This window comes from Bidens hawaiensis, unplaced genomic scaffold (assembly GCF_021521415.1).
Source record: "Bidens hawaiensis isolate Kalapana, Puna unplaced genomic scaffold, B.hawaiensis_p1.1 tig00025005_1, whole genome shotgun sequence".
In the NCBI taxonomy this organism is placed as follows: Eukaryota; Viridiplantae; Streptophyta; class Magnoliopsida; order Asterales; family Asteraceae; genus Bidens; species Bidens hawaiensis.
Genome location: NW_027493972.1, coordinates 66,545 through 87,729, shown reverse-complemented (window position 1 = coordinate 87,729; position 21,185 = coordinate 66,545). Strand labels below are relative to the sequence as shown.

The window sequence follows — 21,185 nt, the reverse complement described above, 5'->3', positions numbered from 1 at the left end:
ATTATGAGACATAATGAATGAAGTCGAGAATTTTGTTACCATCAAGACTCTATAAACAATCAACATGCTATAATCCCCTCCTAATTGATTAGCCAAATATCACAGTAATGTGTGATGCGTAACGTCAAACCTAACATTTAAATTGGACAAAACAAGTAGAAATTGTTAAATTCCAAATGATTTAAACATGCCAAATATGAAACCAAAAATGATATTTCCAATACAAATTATTCATCCATTGTCTGAGATCTATATCACAAGACGCATGTAGTGAAACAAAATTCCCAAAATATTAGGGAAAATATGTATGATATCGATTTACTTCGTTTCTCAAACATAAGTAAATATGCTACATTAAACACCAACTAAATAAATGGATATATGTTCATAAAAATATCAAAACTAAAATTTCACAAATCCGTTTTCTGAAAACAAGCTGTAATTTTCAAACATGTAAAGAACGATTTAGGCAAATAAGATTCGTTAAAACAAAACTAAAAGCTCTTACATTGATCTCTGAATGAGAATGCCATCTTTGGTAGCCGGGTCTGGACAGGAAAGGGAGTTTCATTCGTATATATAGAAAGCCTGCGTAACCCTAATCCAGATTTTGTTATAACCACCTACGAAAGCTCACATTCGTGAAAAGATAATCTATTGGTTAAGGCCCAAAACTTTTGACCTGAAATTCAAATAAATAAATAAATAAATATGGGAATGATATTCTATTGACTTCATATTTTAGAAATTACATACACAACGATCTATTGACTTGCATTAAACGGAAGAAACTGAATTTTTGGTTCTTACAGTTTAGCATGTTAAAAATATAAAACCCAACTGCAGAACTATATATATTTTTGTGTAAATGTTAAGTAATTTTGTAAGAATTTAACAGGTAGTGTAATACAAATATTTAAGCCCAAATATATAATAATCAATTAATCATTAATTGTCAAAAACATTATGGCCTAAACTCATTATTTGGCCAATTTTGTTTCGGCCTAAAAACTTTCCCCAAACGGTAACCCAAAAAATAGAAAACCCAACAGTTTCAAAAACCGACTTCTTGGTGTTTGGTTCAGTTTTAACCCAAAACTAACCAAACTGAACCATATATGTTTACCGCATTTTGGATGTATAGATAATGAACAATAGTAAAATTTGGTGATTAGATGTAATAAAATATGAGATGATCATTGAGAATTAATGCTAAATAACATTTTTTTTTCAACAACCATGAACTCTGAGGTGCTCGATAAAATATGAGGTTTCAAAATAATAAATTAACGTTTAATAAGTATTGTTAATCTAAGAGGTAAATTATAGGATGTATATACGTACTTGATTCTTTGTATAAAACCCTATGAACAATCAACATGTTATTAGTAATTAACAATCAGCTCTTCAGTTCTCATTCCCATAAACAATCAAACGATGGCAGGTGCGGCGTTATAAGCAACAGAGAATGTTTTGTGTGTTTATAAAAAGATATTAGGGTTACATCTATATATAGGCCTCATCAGTCCGTATGGAAAATAATTTTATTATTTTTTATTTATTGTTTATTTTGTTATACTATTAATACTAGACGGGTGCCCGCACGATGCAGCGGGAAACACAAACCTTGGTAGTCACATAGATTTGGGTGCCTGTTATAAGTAGATTCATATTTCTTATTTTAAACTCAATTTAAAATCAAAGTACAAACGAAACGGAACCTAACCATTGTTAATGGTTTTGTTTTGTTGGGCTTCAATTTTCAGTGGTCTAGTTTCAGTTTTCTGTGACAAAAAACCGTTAATAATGGCTTGGCTCATAGTTTAATTTAAAACCATAATAAACGGACTGCAAATGCTTATACGCAAAATTTTATTTTTTTTTAACTGAAAAGAAACTATGACAGTATCATACTCAAAGTAAAGAGAATTAAATACCCGTTTTTATGGTGCAACTTTTTTAAAAAAATATTAACGTACGAAAAAGCTATGACCGTTTAAAAATCGTGGGTTATTTGGGTTAAAAATGAAATTATAGAGAATGTATGGTTATAAGATGAATGGCCAAATTTATAACTATTATTTAAATTTACAAAAGTTAAGTTGATTAAAGTTAAGGCAAGTTTGTAACTATTTTGAAAGAAATTGGAAAACAGGTGAAATTTAATGTTAGAATTACCACTTTGCTCTCATTTTAGGTTGTACCATATGTTTAAACAATTGTAAATCCCTTAAAATCTACCGTCTTAATTTGCCCACAACTCCTATATATATATATATATATATATATATATATATATAGTATAGATTATTATTATTAGAGTGAACTACGGTTTTCGTCCATGTGGTTTGTCCAAATCTATGTCTTTAGTCCAATAGTTTCAAATTTGTGATTTTCGTCCCTATGGTTTTCATTTCACTTGCAATTAAACCCAAATTCACTAATCTCGTTAAGTCTGGTCGTAAAACCCGTCAGCGTGCCCTTCGCGTGAGTGGCAGTTTTGTCCTTTTTTTCCTAAATACACCCAAGCCTTTCACGTGAGGGGCTTGTGAATTAGCACTAGGTTTATTTGGAGAGAAAAAGGACAAAATGCCCTTCACGTGTGGAGCATGCGGATGAGTTTAACGACCAGACTTAATGGAGTTAATGAATTCGGGTTTAATTGCAAGTGAAATGAAATCACAGGGACGAAAATCGCAAATTTGAAATTATTGGATTAAAACCGCAGATTTGGACAAACCACATGGACGAAGACCCTAGTTTACTCTTATTATTATTATTATTATTATTATTATTATTATTATTATTATTATTATTATTAGTTTCTTACTATATTCAATTTTCTTGTTTTTGATTTATGACAAAAATTAAATGCATATGGATAGCTGATAGTTGTATATATCATATTTTACTTTTCACCAAATTTGTTTCAAATACACATTCACGTTCATAAAGAATTACCTACACGTACAGGCGTGCCAACCACACATTCTCCCGCGTGAGAAGTGTGTCTTTACTCAAGTTGTAATGTTGTATTACATGTGTTGGCTGGTGTAGATAGTAATACTACACTCTATGACACATAAAATCATATCTGCTGATCGAACATTAATACGTTATATATACTCATACGTATATGAATACATGGTTGTGGTCAACACTTATACGTTTAAATGATACATATACTTATACGGATAAACAATACTTGTCCGTTGGGTACATATTCGGATATACATTGAATTTTATAATTGTGATATGTTTTGATTCTAACAGTTTTATCTTGTTTGTTAATACAAATGGCCAGAGTTGTGAAAGACATGGACCCAATATAATTTGTGCACTTTTGAATGATTCGGATACGAAAGTCAGACATTTCAAGCCGATCATTCCGTTTCGGACTAGATCATGGATTCTAAAAGATATTACAGTGAGGTGTGATCCGTACAGGAATGTTATCTCTGTGTTCTGGAAGAATGCTAAAGATTGTGGGGACGATATCAAAATTAGGGTGCAAGGAAAGAAGATTGTAGTTTCTGAGAAGATTATCTAAACAATCACAAAAGAGGTGAACGAGAGATTTCTTAGATTCTTCATAATTATTAATATTTCACTTCATATCCCGTCAAGATTCGTGATTTCATAATTTAGAGTGGCGGGGAATAAAGATTGTTTTCTGTATTTGGAGCTTTTCGCTCATGTATAGATTTCTAAACATTTAATTAGACGTCACATGTGAAAATACATAAGGCTTAGGGTTTTCTTTATAATTGTACATTACGTAATCAGGTGGTAAACTTAGTCTTCTAATTTTGGCCACTAGATTTTTACTTTCTATCTATTACCCCTTTCACTCTTAGTTCATTTACGTAAGATTTTATATTATATGGTTTTGCAAAGTATTTCCGTTTCTTACTAGATCTATTCCATTTTCTTGTTTTCTTGCTTATAAAACTATCATTTTCTTGAAATGATCTCATAAACAACATTTGGTCAAGGGATATATAGCAATTGAGTTACATAAATGCCCAAGAGAATTACATCATCTTCTTACTAGCATGCATTGCTCACTAAAGTTAATTTGTAAAAAAATCAGATCGTTAAAAAACAGACAAATTTTAGTTTGAATTACAATTTGAATACAAACAACCAACATCTTCCAGTGAAGAACAAAACAATAAACCGATTATCTTGGCTGCATGATTAATGTAATTAATCAATTATTTAATACGATCTTTTTTAATTAATAAATTTATTTTGTCATTATATCATTTTATCTTTTATATGAGGTTGATTTGTGTGACATGACACTATGACAAGTTGGTCATCTTGGTAATAATATGGGCTGCGAGGGGTAATATGGGAATTTGATGTTGGTAATCAGCGAACAAATCACACAATTCACAATTGAATAATGACAAGATGGATGTTACACAAAAGTAAATCTTGAATTAAAACACTAAACATATGCGATTGAAAATACTGAATACATAGTGTTAATTTTTCTGACATCATCCTATTTATAGACTATATAATTACATATTAACCCTACTAATTACAATAAGACCCCTATACTTAATATAAATTATAATAATTTTAGTTTATATACTAATATACTCCCCCTTAAACTAAACTTAGTTTAAGTGAGGTCTTCGTTTCTTCAAGATCCGGTTGCCATCACAATAGCGTTGGTTCGTCATCTTCATCCCGGATTAAGTTTGCCTCCTCCCTTCTTTTCCAATTTGGACATTCATGCATGAAATGCCCACGTTCATTACACTTGAAACATTTTATGTGATCCTTGTCCTGTTGGGTTTGATTTCCTTGTTTATTCTTCCAAGTCTTCCCATACTTGCCTCGACCACGTTCTTTGTTTCCTTTCTTTGAACTTTCATGACCGCAATGTTCACACTTTTGTTCCTTTTCTTTCTCTTTTCCTTCTTCTTTAGTGAACAGAAGTCTGTCATGCATGTCAACATCCTTGTTTTTCTTCTTGGTGCGTTCCTCGAAAGCCTTTAACCTTCCAACGGCTTCTTGGAATGACATTGCACCAAGATCCACAAACTACTCGATCGCAGCAACAATGTGTATGAATTTTTCTGGCACAAAACTGAGTAGCTTTCAGACCAGTTTCTTGTCATTCATAGTATGCCCAAGATTGCTCGCTTGTGATGCAATCTCACCTATTTTCCCGATATACACATCAAGCGACTCGTCAACACCCATTTTTAGAGACTCAAAATCTGACTCGAGTGTTTCTAAACGCGCTTCTTTAACTCTGTCAACTCCAACATGTCGAACCTTTAATGAATCCCAAATTTCTTTGTCCGAAGTAAACTTAGCAATTTGCAATACCATGTATTCTGGAATCTCTTGTAATAATAATGCAATTGCAGTATTATCTTTTTTCTCATCAACTTCGCTGCCCTCTTTTGGTTTGATGGCTTCCCAAATTCCATGGACGTTAAAAATCGATCTGATCTTTATAGCCCAAATGGTGAAATTTGTGGAGTTTAACACAGGGCATTGAAAACTCATTGATGTCCCTCCTTTCTTTGAAGTCACAACTTCTTTATCCTTGGACTCGACCATTTTACGAGTTTTCTTTTTCCCAAACTTGATAAATTGACTATTACAAATTTTGAAAAATTTGTTGTCAACTTTAATCTAAACAGTTTCGGGTTATAAACAAACCAATTGTTAATCCCATAAACAGTGAACGGGTTTTTGAAACCAACTATTTCAACAACAATGGTACTTGGGTTTTCCGATCACAACGTAAATCAAAACCAAACCGTTTTCTACCAAGAATAGTACACGGGTTTACCAAGGCAACCCAAAACCAACTGTTTGTCTCAACCAACAACAGTACACGGGTTTATCCGTTGCCTAAGCCGACTATTCAAAACACAAAAAACAACCTTTTTTTTGAACCGAGAATAGCACATGGTTTTAACAAGGCAAGCCAAAACCAACTGTTTGTCTCAACCAACAACAGTACACGGGTTTATCCGTTGCCTAAGCCGACTATTCAAAACACAAACGGTATACTGGTTTATCCAACTGCTTCGACCAAGAATAGTATCCGGGTTTTCGATTGCAAGGCAAATCAAAACCAATTGTTCGTCTTCACCGACAACAATACACGGGTTTTTCGGTTGCCAAACAAATCAATCCAACTATTCTTAAACTTTTTTTTTGTTTTTTTAACTTCTTTCAACTATTATAACCCCTACCAATCTTTTGAAACCAAAACAAATAAATAAGCACTCAATCCAAATGTGCTCTTTTATTATTACTTCAAAAAAAACTAATATTTAAGAAATTTGTGATAACCCCCTACAATTTGAATTGAACGTGGGTTGTCCTCATCACTATTCCTTTTATTTTCCACAATCAATTGATAGCAATTATTGTATTTAAACAATCAATTGATGCCCAAGTTAAGCGAGGATAAACAAACAAAACAAACAAATTAAATTGTTCTTCGACGGCCCTCTAAAAGAATAGGTTCAATTGAACGACTTACTTGATTTAATTAATACGAATTGCTTCTTGGGTTAATCAATCTGATCGCCTTTTAATCACGAAGATAATTCTCAATTGACCAATTCCCTGGTCAATTTCTGGACCGATTGCTAATTGTTTGATCAACACTCTCTTTCCTTTAATCGATTGATAAAACACAAATAATCTCACAATGGATCGATTAAACCTAGGACGCTCACAACATAATTCCAAAATCGATAAAAACCTTGGTTTTGATGCCACTGTTGATAATCAAAGAGCAATTCAATTGATATAATAAAGAACAAGAGATGATTGATGAACAAACGTGAATTGTGATTATGAATAATAATAAACACCGATGTCAATACAATTGTAATAAGTGTTTATTATTATTCATAATTATCACAATTCACGTTTGTTCATCAACCATCTCTTGTTCTTTATTATATCAATTGAATTGCTCTTTGGTTATCAACATTTGGATTGCATGGAAACTACCGTTGTCATGGTCATTTTGGGCTATTTTGCCAATAATGACTTTTTTATTGCCACATTGACTTTTCTTTGGTCAGAACTGTTTTTTTTTCCAAATACACCTTTTGACTATGATGGACTTTCTTGTCATAATGTATCAGCTACTTTTCGCTTGTTGGCAGCTACAAATTATTCATATAGTATGCAATCATACAATCGATCTGTTGAATCCAAGATTTAACTCTAATAAACATAAAAACAAGAAAAATGCAAAGCAACAAACACTTCAAAACAAGCGTAAATCCCTTTAATCCAGCTTGACTCGATCTAACTCCAGTTGACCCGTTAACTGCTGACCCTGACCAACTTGACAGTTCAAGATTATACCCAACAAATACGGCATTATTTTCAACTTCTTACAAAATTCTGCTTTTCTTTTGCTTTTTCATAAAGTCGCAAAATAAATACTTACACAAATCAAACAGAATATTGTTCTAAAACTTTCAATCGAGGATAAAGTCAAGTAAGTCCAATAAAGATGTAGAATTTACTGCAGATAGTGACAACTTTATTACTAGTCCAAACCAGTTGCGCAGCTCAAGATTATATTGTTTACCTTCATTTGTGCCTAAACTTTCTCTTCTCAAAACCAAAAAGTTTACCAAAGAGCCTAATGACCAAATTACCCTTACTATGAAAAAGTTTACCAAAGAGCCCAATACCAACATTTTGGACACCCAAACCCAATACATAATTTTCAGTCCAATACAAGCCAGACAAGGATTGACTTATAACACTAATCACAAAAATCAACCTTTGATTTTTAATAACTTCCATTAAGACAACGGGTTCAATAGATTTTATTACCAAAATGAGCAGTAATTAAGGACACAATAGTGAAAGTTAAAAAGGCTGACTCAAAGATTTACATATTGAGTTACTTGAGATAGGAGTGCTAAAATTTTTGAATAAAGCCGTACTAAAAGGAGCTTATTGTTGGAAAATAATTTTAATCGGGTCAGCGGGTCAAACGGGCCAGCAGGTTGTAGCTCAAACTACTAAATGGTCCGGGGGTACAATGGTAGTTCATATAGAATATTATGTTTTTATTAGAATATTATGTTTTTATTAGTTTGATTCTCTTCCTGAGGAGTCCTATTTAATCATGTAATTGCCTTAACATTGATTATTGAATAAAGAAACCTAATACCAACTCTATATGGTATCAGAGCAGTTGCTCAATCCGTTCAAGCCCTAATTGGCCACCACCACTATCACCATGGCCGGCGACAATATTTCCATCCAAAACAACAAAACTGGCGATGATGCTTCCAGCCAAAACACCAAACCCAACGACACCACCGATCACTCTTCACCTTACTACCTTCACCCATCCGATTACCCACGACAAGTCCATGTCAACGAAATCCTTAATGATAACAACTATCTTGATTGGTTTCAAGAGATGGAGAACTTCTTATTTGCAATAAACAAAATCGGGTTCGTCGACGGAACTTTTGAAAAACCGGAGAAATCTCACCCAACCACATGGCATGGCTACGGTGTGACGCCATGATAAAGGGGTGGCTGAGTACAGCCATGGAAAAAGATATACGAGACAGCGTGAAGTATGCGAAAACTGCTCAAGAAATATGGAATGATCTCCAAGAACGTTTCGGGGAGGAGAGTGCTCCTAGGGCTTACGAATTGAAGCAACTCATCTCCACCACAAAACAAGATCGTGTTTCTGTTTCTACCTATTTCACACGGCTGAGGGTTATATGGGATGAGATGAGCTCCGTGTTTCCGGGACCGAAGTGCTCATGTTCTGGTTGCACATGTGGGATGGGCAAGCAATTTGTGGATATGAAAGACAAAGACAAATCTATGAATTTCTTCTTGGCCTTGACAGTGAGTTCTCAACAATAAGAACTCAAATCTTGGCTATGAAACCAACCCCCACCTTGGGAGAGGCATACCGTCTCTCGTCTTGGAAGATGAACAACAGAGGGCTGTGTCCATGGGTAAAAGAATGAACGATTCCGCTGCGTTCCAAAGTTATAAAGAGAAGAAAGGGGTTTTGACCAACCCGCCTAAACCGAACACGGAAAAGAACAAAGAGAAGGAGGACCCGAGAAACATGAAGGAAGGTAATGGACACTGCACCTTTTGTGACAAAGATGGGCATAGGCGGGAAGGTTGTTTTAAACTGGTTGGTTACCCGGGATGGTGGCCCGGAAAGAAGGGAGAGAAAAACCAAAGGCAAAGGCAGCTTGTGTCAAGACCGACCCTAGTCCGATCCCAGGTCTGAGCAACAAAGACTGCCAACTTTTTGTAAGACATTTTAATGGAGAAGGTAAAACAGAAGGTATGAAACCAGTTGTCAATATGGCTCTCAAAGAAGACGAGGAAGGTGAGTGGTTTCTCGACTCGGGTTGCACCGAATATATATTACTTACTTATCAAACGTCCTTACTAATCAAAGGGATGCCCACTTTGAGCCGCCGGTTATCATTCCTAACGGGGATTCCATTCCCGTAAAAGGAAAGGGAGAATATATGTTTCCGGGGGGAGCCAAAGTTAACGGGGTTCTTTATATCCCAGATTTTAAATGCAATCTTCTTTCTGTTAGTCGCCTCAGTCGCAACCTTCAATGTTGCATATCCTTTTTCCCTAACTTTTGTGTCATGCAGGGTCTGCAGAGGAGGAACTTGATTGATGCGGGTAGATGCGAAGGGGGTTTGTACCAGATGAAGATGGTTCAAGATAGAAAGGCTATGGCTACCTCGGTCGAGACATGGCATAGAAGACTTGGCCACGCTTCAAAGGGAAATCTTGCTAGAATTGATTTTCTCAATATTAGTACTCTTGATTTGGGTAATTTTTGTGACTCTTGTTCTAGAGCCAAACATACTCGGTTGTCTTTTCCTACCATTTTTATTAAACTACTACCTGTTTTGATTTGATTCATTGTGATATTATTTTTTTTTTGGGGGGGGGGGGGAGGGGGGTTATCGGACACCGTCCAACACAAAAGCTAACTATTTTCTTACAATAGTTGACGATTTTAGTAGAGCCGTTTGGACTTTTCTTGTGACACCCGGTAATTTCCCAATCCTATAAATTAGGTGATTGTGAATTTTGTGCGCCCTGCGCGAGCGCGCCATGTTAAGAATCAGCGCGGGTATTTGTTATGTGCGCCCTGCGCGAGCGCGCCATGTTAAGAATCAGCGCGGGTATTTGTTATGTGCACCCTGCGCGAGCGCGCCATGTTAAGAACCAGCGTGGGCATATGTTATATGCGCCATGCGCGAGTGTTTTGGTTTTATGTTTCCATAACTTTATATTGTCTAATGGGTTGACCGTCCCGCATGATGCTAAGGCGGGTGCATCCCAAAACGTTTATGCGCATGCGGAAAGGGAACTAACCTCCCCGCATGGCGGGAACATTGAGAGCTAGTTTGTCTGAAGCTCCAAGATGGAATTGACTTCAACATGACTGATCACTATGTTGAAATACCAAGACCACCTGGAGAATCTACAAATGAAACTCAATGTCCCTAACTGCGAGAAGGTTACGCACCTACCCGCAGCAAAGAAATGTCCTTCACGCAGAAAGCTATGCGCCAAAGTTATACGCGCAGAACACTTAGTCTATTCTCCAGATGTAAGGAGATTATTCCCGCCCAAAAGGAAACAGTAGCGTGTTTAAGAGATTTCCACTTTTTACTGTACAACTGACAAAAGCACCTGAAAAAGCACACTGTAACATGAAAAGTCAACTGTCAGCCACCCTACTCCCACCAACCACAGACCTGCATGTCCTGTCCAAATCAAATCAGAATCTTTTATCCACTCCTCCACTTTTAAATAAATAATAATAATTTCCATACTTTATCATCATTACACCTAGATATGAAAAGATTACGATCCCCTAAAGCAAGGGATTGTGTTCCCTTGAGTTTGCCTATAAATATGTAACCTAAATTATCACCCAAAACACACTTCAAACTTCTCTCTTAAAGTTGCAAATTGCACTAATCATCGCCCAAGCATCCGATTGATTTTCAATTCCGTTCCTGTTACTAGGTAAGCCGAGATTATAACCTTGAGATCTACTTTCCAACCCTTATATTCTCCTATTTCTTATATACTTCTTGTTATTTAATCGTATTCTAGACCTTCAATTCCGAGGCCAACACCAAGAAAACCCGAATCTCGATTAATCCCTTAACAAAAACCAAGGTGAGTCTCACAGCCCCTATTTTCACTATTTTCACTGTTTTTAAACTGTTTTCGGGGCGAGGGACACGTACTTAAATTACGATTTATCATGGTATACTTACAAGTTATGCAAACGATTGTGTTTAAATTATGTTTCATGATGAGCAATGCAAACGGTTATCTATGGTTTACGATGTATGTGCGCCAGAATTCGAGTAAGTGATCACTTTACCAGTGGAACTCTAAGGGTAGGGACTGCTGGTTTGATCCACCCACTCGTAGGGGTCGCACCTCTTTGCATGGACGAGTGCCTAGAATGGGGCAGTACTATGGGATTGAGCCCGCTCGTAGGGGTCGCACCTCTTTGAATGGACGAGCGCCTTGTTTTCCGGCACAACGTCCGCGCGTAACCCGCGGGACGGTATTACTGATTAGCTCGTAGGGGCAACGCCTCTTTGCATAGACGAGCACGGTTTTTCAGAAATGTCCACGCGTAACCCGCGGGACGGTATTACATTATTTTAGCTCGTAGTGGCAGCGCCACTTTGCATGGACGAGCACGTTTTCCAGAAACGTTCGCGCGTAACCCGCGGAACGGTTCTATCAGAAATATGTTGTCAGATCTATGTTTTCATACGGTTTATCAAGCATATGTTTAGACATGAAATCAGAAATGTGTTTCAATATGATTTTCGCCAAGACTATGATGCAATACGATTTATCAAGTTACTAAAACTTGTGAACTCACTCAATTTATACTGATTCAAATGTTTTACGTGTCTTTCAGGAGATAACTAGGTAGCGCATGGAGTCACACTTAGAGCACCTCACGCTGAACATCTAAAACTAGCTTTTTGGAAGATTTTAGTTCTATCCCTTCGATGCGCGTGGTTGTTCCCGCCGCGCAAGGGGATATGGCGTGGAAATCTTCAACAGTCTTTATACTTGGATGTTTTTATGTAATTTTTTAAACAATGTAATGTATTTGTATTAAACATTTCATGCGCAATGAAAATCTTACTTTGAATGTTTGCAATGGCCCGTGCTTAATTATCAATCCCCACTCGCGCGCGCCCGGCTGTTTCCGCCGTTCAGGGCCGGGTGTGACAGATTGGTATCAGTGCACTGGTTATAGCGAACTAGGAAAAGAAGTTTTAACCTAGACTATAACCGTTGGGGAATCGCATGAAATATTTTTCAAAGAAAATATTTTCAAAAGAAACTATACACACACTTAGGAACACGGGTCACACAGTGTCTAGTGAATAAAGATAAGAACATTATGTGCTCAGAGTACATGCGCTAAGTTTGATATATTTTCACTCTTTTAAAGCGAGAATGCCTCCAACTAGAGCCAAGGGAATTACCATGACACCCGAGGAACTCGCGGAAATAATCGCGCAAGCGATCGCAACACATGAGGCCAGCAAGGCCGAATCTAGTCAGGGTCGTCAGGAGAACGAGGCCCCAGAACCCGAATCAGGAGCCTTGGACAAAGGGTTCTCTTATAAGACATTTATGGCCTGTAGGCCTTGGCCATTCAAGGGTACCGAAGGGGCCATTGGGCTCTACAACTGGATTGACAAGATGGAGACAGTTCTCTCCATTAGCGGATGTAGTGAGAACCAGAAGGTCCTTTACGCGACTTGCATGTTCCAAGAGGCAGCTTCGTCTTGGTGGAAGCTTCAAGTGAAGACCTTGGGGCGAGAAGTTGCTCTTCACAAGACCTGGGAGGAGCTGAAGGAAATGATGATGAGAAAGTTCTGCTCTCGCGCAGAAATTCAGAGTCTGCAGCAGGAATTCTGGAACCACGCCATGATAGGAACGGATATCGACGCCTACAACAACCGGTTCAACGAGCTTTGCCAGTTGGTGCCAGACATGGCAAACACGGAGGAAAAGAAGATCGAGAGGTATATCTTTGGGTTACCTCCTGTTGTTAGGGTTCCGCTCAACACCGCAGCACCTCCAACCTTTGATGAGGCGGTAGCGCGGGCCATCACCCTTACAAGGGATACGGTCCGTGCGGGTATGTTGACTACACGCGGAAACGAGCAGCGAATCTCTGACTCCAAGAGGAAATGAAACTCTCACCACCGAGGGTCCGACTCCAAGCAGCCACCGTTCAAGAAGCAAGAAAGCGCAAGGACTTACGCGATTCAGGCCGCGGAGCCACCGCGAAAAGGATACAGCGGGCCTCGTCCATGGTGCAGCAGATGCAAGTATCACCACGAGGGTGAATGCGCAAGAATCGAATGCGCCAAATGTGGCAGACCAGGGCACAAGACGATGAATTGCCGTATCAGAGAAGCTGGAGCGAGCGACAACTGCTACGCATGCGGGAAGCCAGGGCATTTTAGTCGGGATTGCCCGCAAAAGGGAAACCAAGCTCGCGGGAGAGCTTTTGTGATCGGCGCGGGCGAAGCAAAAGAAGAGCCGAATGTAGTAACTGGTACGTTTCTACTTAACGACCATTTTGCATCTGTCTTATTTGATACTGGCGCTGACCTAAGTTTCATATCCACGGAGTTTAAAAACTCCCTAGGCCTAGCGACCAGTAGGCTAGACATACCTTATACTATAGAACTGGCCAATGGTAGACAGTTGTGCGCGAACGAAAGGACTGAGCAATGTGTATTAGTCATGAGAGGTCACGGGTTCAATATTAACTTGTTGCCAATAGACTTGGGAAGTTTTGACATTGTAATAGGTATGGATTGGTTAGTCGAGAACCACGCGGAAGTTATTTGCCATGAGAAGCAGGTTCGGGTCCCACTGTTGAACGGAGAAACCTTGGTAATTCAAGGGGAAAGAAGGGGAGTTGCGACAAAACTGATTTCGTGCCTAAAGGCGCGCAAGTGCCTAAGGAAAGGGTGCTACGCCTTCCTGGCGCATGTAGTAGAGAAGAAAGGAGATGAGCGAAGAATTGAAGACTTACCAGTAGTGCGCGAATTTCCAGAAGTTTTTCCTGAAGATTTGCCCGGATTACTGCCGCCGCGACAAGTCGAGTTTCGAATTGATTTAGTCCCAGGAGCTGCGCCAGTAGCTCGAGCGCCTTATCGACTAGCTCCATCTGAGATGCAAGAGCTATCCAATCAGTTACAGGAACTATTGGATAAGGGTTTCATACGCCCAAGCTTTTCACCTTGGGGAGCTCCAGTACTGTTTGTTAAGAAGAAGGGTGGTTCGTTCAGAATGTGTATTGACTACAGGGAGCTGAACAAGCTGACAGTCAAGAATCGGTACCCCTTACCGAGGATTGACGACTTATTTGACCAGTTGCAGGGATCCAGTTATTATTCGAAGATAGATCTACGGTCAGGATACCACCAACTTAGGGTCCATGAGGAAGATGTGCCGAAAACAGCCTTCCGAACTAGATACGGCCATTATGAGTTCTTAGTGATGCCTTTCGGACTAACTAATGCGCCGGCTGTATTCATGGATCTGATGAACCGCGTGTGCAAACCATACTTGGACAAGTTTGTGATTGTGTTTATAGATGATATTCTGATTTACTCTCGGACCAAGGCCGAGCATGAGCAACACCTGAGATTGATTTTGGAATTGTTGAGGAAAGAAAAGTTGTATGCGAAGTTTTCCAAGTGTGAGTTTTGGCTTAGAGAAGTTCACTTTCTCGGTCACGTTGTAAACGAGAAAGGAATACACGTTGATCCTTCCAAAGTCAAGGCCATCGAAAACTGGGAAGCGCCAAAAACCCCAACTGAGGTGAGGCAATTCCTAGGACTAGCTGGCTACTATCGACGCTTCATTGAGAACTTCTCCAAGATAGCTCTACCTCTGTCCGCGCTAACTCAGAAAGACAAGAAGTTTGTTTGGGACGAAAATCAGGAAGCGGCGTTTCAAATGTTGAAACAGAAGTTATGTAGTGCGCCAATTTTGTCTCTGCCTGAGGGGACGGATGACATCGTCGTTTACTGCGACGCTTCACATCAGGGACTCGGATGTGTCCTTATGCAGCGAGACAAAGTCATAGCGTATGCCTCGCGCCAACTCAAGACCAATGAAAAGAACTACATAACGCATGATCTGGAACTTGGAGCGGTTGTCTTCGCGCTAAAGATTTGGCGCCATTACCTCTACGGTACAAAGTGTATAATCTTTACGGATCACAAGAGCCTTCAACATATATTTGATCAAAAGGATTTAAACATGAGGCAACGAAGATGGGTTGAATTGTTGAATGATTATGATTGTGAAATAAAGTATCACCCTGGAAAGGCGAATGTGGTAGCAGACGCGCTAAGTAGGAAGGAGCGAATAAAAACGCCACGAGTCAAGGCTCTAAAACTGACCATTCGCGCAGAGCTCTCCACCCGCATCCGAGACGCTCAGCAAGAAGCCTTGAAACCAGAGTTTGTTAAAAACGAATCCCTTGGGGGTATGATTAAGAGTTTGGAACTTAAAGAGAACGGCAATCTATATTTCGCTAACCGCATATGGGTCCCTCTCAAGGGAGGATTACGCGAGCAAGTATTAAACGAAGCTCACAAAACGCGATATTCTGTACATCCTGGCGCAAACAAGATGTACCAAGATGTTAAAGCGCTGTATTGGTGGCCCAATCTGAAGGGCGCCATCGCGATGTATGTCAGTAAGTGCCTGACGTGTTCGAAGGTAAAGGCTGAATACCAGAAACCATCAGGGTTGCTTCAACAGCCAGAAATTCCCATGTGGAAGTGGGAACAAATCTCTATGGACTTCATTACCAAACTGCCAAGGACACCTGGGGGTTACGACACGATCTGGGTTATTGTAGATCGGCTAACTAAGTCAGCACACTTCCTGCCGATCAAGGAAACCGATAAGATGGAAAAGTTAGCCCGATTATATATTCGAGAAGTAGTTTCAAAACATGGAGTCCCGGTGTCCATCATTTCTGATAGAGATAGTCGATTCACCTCAAGATTTTGGAGATCGTTACAAGGGGCTTTAGGTACTCGTCTTGACATGAGTACAGCTTATCATCCCCAAACGGATGGACAAAGCGAGCGAACAATCCAGACATTGGAAGATATGCTGCGCGCGTGCGCGATCGATTTCGGAGGTAGCTGGGATACTCATCTCCCATTGGTTGAATTTTCATACAACAACAGTTATCACACAAGCCTCAAGGCTGCGCCGTTTGAAGCTTTGTATGGGCGCAAGTGTAGATCCCCACTGTGCTGGGCTGAAGTGGGTGACAAGCAAATGACTGGTCCAGAATTGATCCAAGAAACAACAGACAAGATTTTTCAGATACGGGATCGCCTTAAGACAGCGCGCGACAGACAGAAGAGCTACGCAGATGTGCGAAGGAAACCCGTTGGAGTTTCAAGTAGGGGATAGAGTACTTTTGAAAGTCTCTCCATGGAAAGGAGTCCCCCGTTTCGGCAAGCGAGGAAAGTTGAATCCGCGCTACATTGGACCATTTGAGATCCTGGAAAGGATCGGTCCGGTTGCTTATAAACTCCGTTTACCCGCCGAACTCAGTGGAGTTCATGATACGTTTCATGTGTCCAACCTCAAAAAGTGTTTATCTGACGAAACGTTGATTTTACCGTTGGAAGAGATTCACATCGACAAACAACTGCACTTCGTAGAAGAACCTATAGCCGTAACCGATTGGAAAGAACAAAAGTTGCGCAGAAGCCGAATCAAGTTAGTAAAGGTTCAATGGAACTCAAGGCGTGGGCCTGAATTCACGTGGGAAAGAGAAGATCAAATGCGCCAGAAATACCCATACCTCTTTCAAAGCATGGCTCCTGCCAGCAACGTCTCCTAAATTTCGGGACGAAATACTCTTAACAGGGGGAGAATGTGACACCCGGTAATTTCCCAATCCTATAAATTAGGTGATTGTGAATTTTGTGCGCCCTGCGCGAGCGCGCCATGTTAAGAATCAACGCGGGTATTTGTTATGTGCGCCCTGCGCGAGCGCGCCATGTTAAGAATCAGCGCGGGTATTTGTTATGTGCACCCTGCGCGAGCGCGCCATGTTAAGAACCAGCGTGGGCATATGTTATATGCGCCATGCGCGAGTGTTTTGGTTTTATGTTTCCATAACTTTATATTGTCTAATGGGTTGACCGTCCCGCATGATTATAAGGCGGGTGCATCCCAAAACGTTTATGCGCATGCGGAAAGGGAACTAACCTCCCCGCATGGCGGGAACATTGAGAGCTAGTTTGTCTGAAGCTCCAAGATGGAATTGACTTCAACATGACTGATCACTATGTTGAAATACCAAGACCACCTGGAGAATCTACAAATGAAACTCAATGTCCCTAACTGCGAGAAGGTTACGCACCTACCCGCAGCAAAGAAATGTCCTTCACGCAGAAAGCTATGCGCACAAAGTTATACGCGCAGAACACTTAGTCTATTCTCCAGATGTAAGGAGATTATTCCCGCCCAAAAGGAAACAGTAGCGTGTTTCAGAGATTTCCACTTTTTACTGTACAACTGACAAAAGCACCTGAAAAAGCACACTGTAACATGAAAAGTCAACTGTCAGCCACCCTACTCCCACCAACCACAGACCTGCATGTCCTGTCCAAATCAAATCAGAATCTTTTATCCACTCCTCCACTTTTAAATAAATAATAATAATTTCCATACTTTATCATCATTACACCTAGATATGAAAAGATTACGATCCCCTAAAGCAAGGGATTGTGTTCCCTTGAGTTTGCCTATAAATATGTAACCTAAATTATCACCCAAAACACACTTCAAACATCTCTCTTAAAGTTGCAAATTGCACTAATCATCGCCCAAGCATCCGTTTGATTTTCAATTCCGTTCCTGTTACTAGGTAAGCCGAGATTATAACCTTGAGATCTACTTTCCAACCCTTATATTCTCCTATTTCTTATATACTTCTTGTTATTTAATCGTATTCTAGACCTTCAATTCCGAGGCCAACACCAAGAAAACCCGAATCTCGATTAATCCCTTAACAAAAACCACAGGTGAGTCTCACAGCCCCTATTTTCACTATTTTCACTGTTTTTAAACTGTTTTCGGGGAAAGGGACACGTACTTAAATTACGATTTATCATGGTATACTTACAAGTTATGCAAACGATTGTGTTTAAATTATGTTTCATGATGAGCAATGCAAACGGTTATCTATGGTTTACGATGTATGTGCGCCAGAATTCGAGTAAGTGATCACTTTACCAGTGGATCTCTAAGGGTAGGGACTGCTGGTTTGATCCACCCACTCGTAGGGGTCGCACCTCTTTGCATGGACGAGTGCCTAGAATGGGGCAGTACTATGGGATTGAGCCCGCTCGTAGGGGTCGCACATCTTTGCATGGACGAGCGCCTTGTTTTCCGGCACAACGTCCGCGCGTAACCCGCGGGACGGTATTACTGATTAGCTCGTAGGGGCAACGCCTCTTTGCATAGACGAGCACGGTTTTTCAGAAATGTCCACCCGTAACCCGCGGGACGGTATTACATTATTTTAGCTCGTAGTGGCAGCGCCACTTTGCATGGACGAGCACGTTTTCCAGAAACGTTCGCGCGTAACCCGCGGAACGGTTCTATCAGAAATATGTTGTCAGATCTATGTTTTCATACGGTTTATCAAGCATATTTTTAGACATGAAATCAGAAATGTGTTTCAATATGATTTTCGCCAAGACTATGATGCAATACGATTTATCAAGTTACTAAAACTTGTGAACTCACTCAGTTTATACTGATTCAAATGTTTTACGTGTCTTTCAGGAGATAACTAGGTAGCGCATGGAGTCACACTTAGAGCACCTCACGCTGAACATCTAAAACTAGCTTTTTGGAAGATTTTAGTTCTATCCCTTCGATGCGCGTGGTTGTTCCCGCCGCGCAAGGGGATATGGCGTGGAAATCTTCAACAGTCTTTATACTTGGATGTTTTTATGTAATTTTTTAAACAATGTAATGTATTTGTATTAAACATTTCATGCGCAATGAAAATCTTACTTTGAATGTTTGCAATGGCCCGTGCTTAATTATCAATCCCCACTCGCACGCGCCCGGCTGTTTCCGCCGTTCAGGGCCGGGTGTGACATTTCTTCTCAAACATAAAAGTGATGCTAGTCAGTGTCTAAAAAATTCCACAAGATGGTCGAAATACATTTTGAAAAATCAATCAAGAGGGTTAGATGTGACAACGGTGGGGAATTCACTTCCAACAATATGTTGGAGTTTTATAACGAAAAGGGGATCTTGTTGGAAACCTCTTGTCCTCACACCCCTCAACAAAATGGGGTCGTTGAGAGAAAACATTGGCACCTTCTTGATACTGCCCGTTCCTTGAGAATTGGTGCGAATGTTCCCAAGAGATTTTGGGGGGAATGCATTTTAACCGCGGCCTATTTAATCAATCGACTTCCTTCCAAAGTTATAAAAAACAACAGCCCCTTTGAGATGGTTTGGGGAACCAAACCTGACTACGATTTCCTAAAGGTTTTTGGGTGTCTAGCTTATTTTAAAAACACAGACACGAAGGGAGATAAGTTTGAAGACGGGAAACGAGGGGTATTTCTCGGATACCTCACTGGAACAAAGGGTTATAAGATTCTTGATCTTGAGTTTAAAAGGATCATTATTAGCAGGGATGTTATATTTCACGAAGATAATTTTCCCTTCAAGGGCATCAAAACTATTAATGATAATATTGAAAATGAACCCGTGGTAATTCATGACTGTCACTGTTCCAAGGAGATCAAAAGCACCAACCCAAATGTGAGTATGGATCCATCTTGTCCAGACCAGGCCCAAACCACTGTCCCTGACCCTGATCAGGCGGCCCCAATAGATCAGCCAGGTGGCTCTAGTTCTGCCGAGGCCCAATCAGATCAAAGTGAAGCCCATGAGGCTTTTGATGAAGTCCAAGAAATTGTTTCGAATGGCCCACAAGAAAACTCTAGTGAAGTGAATCAAGAAAATATTGAAGCAAACCAAAATAATGACCAAAATGTTCCTGATGAGGAACCAGAACTTCATACCAAGAGCCGACCTCACCGAGCCAAGCATCAACCATCAAAGTTTTAAAGATTTGGTCTTGCAAATTCCCCTTCGGTCAAACACCCGGCTTCCGCATCCAATCAAAGTTCCTCCAAGGTAGACTATCCCATCTCTAATTATGTTTCCTACAATAATTTCTCCACTAATCACAAGGCTTTCTTGTCGGCTATCAATAAAAATGATGAGCCTAAACATTTTAAAAAAGCTGCACAGGATCCTCGTTGGTGTGAAGCTATGCAAAAGGAGATTAAAGCCTTGGAGAAAAATGAAACTTGGACCTTGGAACACCCAAAGGGAAAGAAAGCCATAGATTCGAAATGGGTCTACAAAATCAAGTTTAAACCGAATGGTGAGGTCGAAAGGTTTAAGGCTCGTCTTGTGGCCAAAGGATTCACCCAACTGGAAGGGATTGATTATCATGATACATTTGCCCCGGTAGCCAAGTTAGTTACGGTTCGTACTTTGTTGGTTGTGTCCGTCAAGAGAGATTGGATAATCCACCAACTCGACGTCAACAACACTTTTTGGCATGGAGATCTGGACGAAGAAGTTTATATGAAGATTCCTCAAAGTTTCTCCAAAGAAAATGAGACTCGAGTCTGTCGCTTGAGGAAGTCCTTATACGGGTTGAAACAGGCTTCACGTAACTGGTATCACAAGTTCGCCGCGTTTCTTTTAACCTTGAATTTTAAGCAGTCGCATGCCGATCACTGCTTGTTCTCGTTCGAGGCCAATAATGTCCATGTGATTGTTTTGATATACGTTGATGATGTAATCATTACGGGAAACTGTCTTTAGAAAATTCAAGAAATCAAAGGAAGACTTGACAACGAGTTCAGTGTGAAAGATCTTGGTCAATTGAAGTACTTCCTCGGTATTGAGGTTTCCAGAACGAATGAAGGGTTGGTACTTAGCCAAAGGAAATACACTTTGGATATCCTAAAGGATAGTGGGAACTT

The 21,185-nt window shown here is 39.9% G+C and overlaps 1 protein-coding gene across 1 annotated transcript in view; it reads left to right on the top strand.

Moving 5' to 3' along the window:
• Positions 1-21,185, top strand: part of LOC143570541 (TMV resistance protein N-like) — a 109,646-nt gene that overhangs the window by 65,656 nt on the left and 22,805 nt on the right. The window lies entirely within an intron of this gene.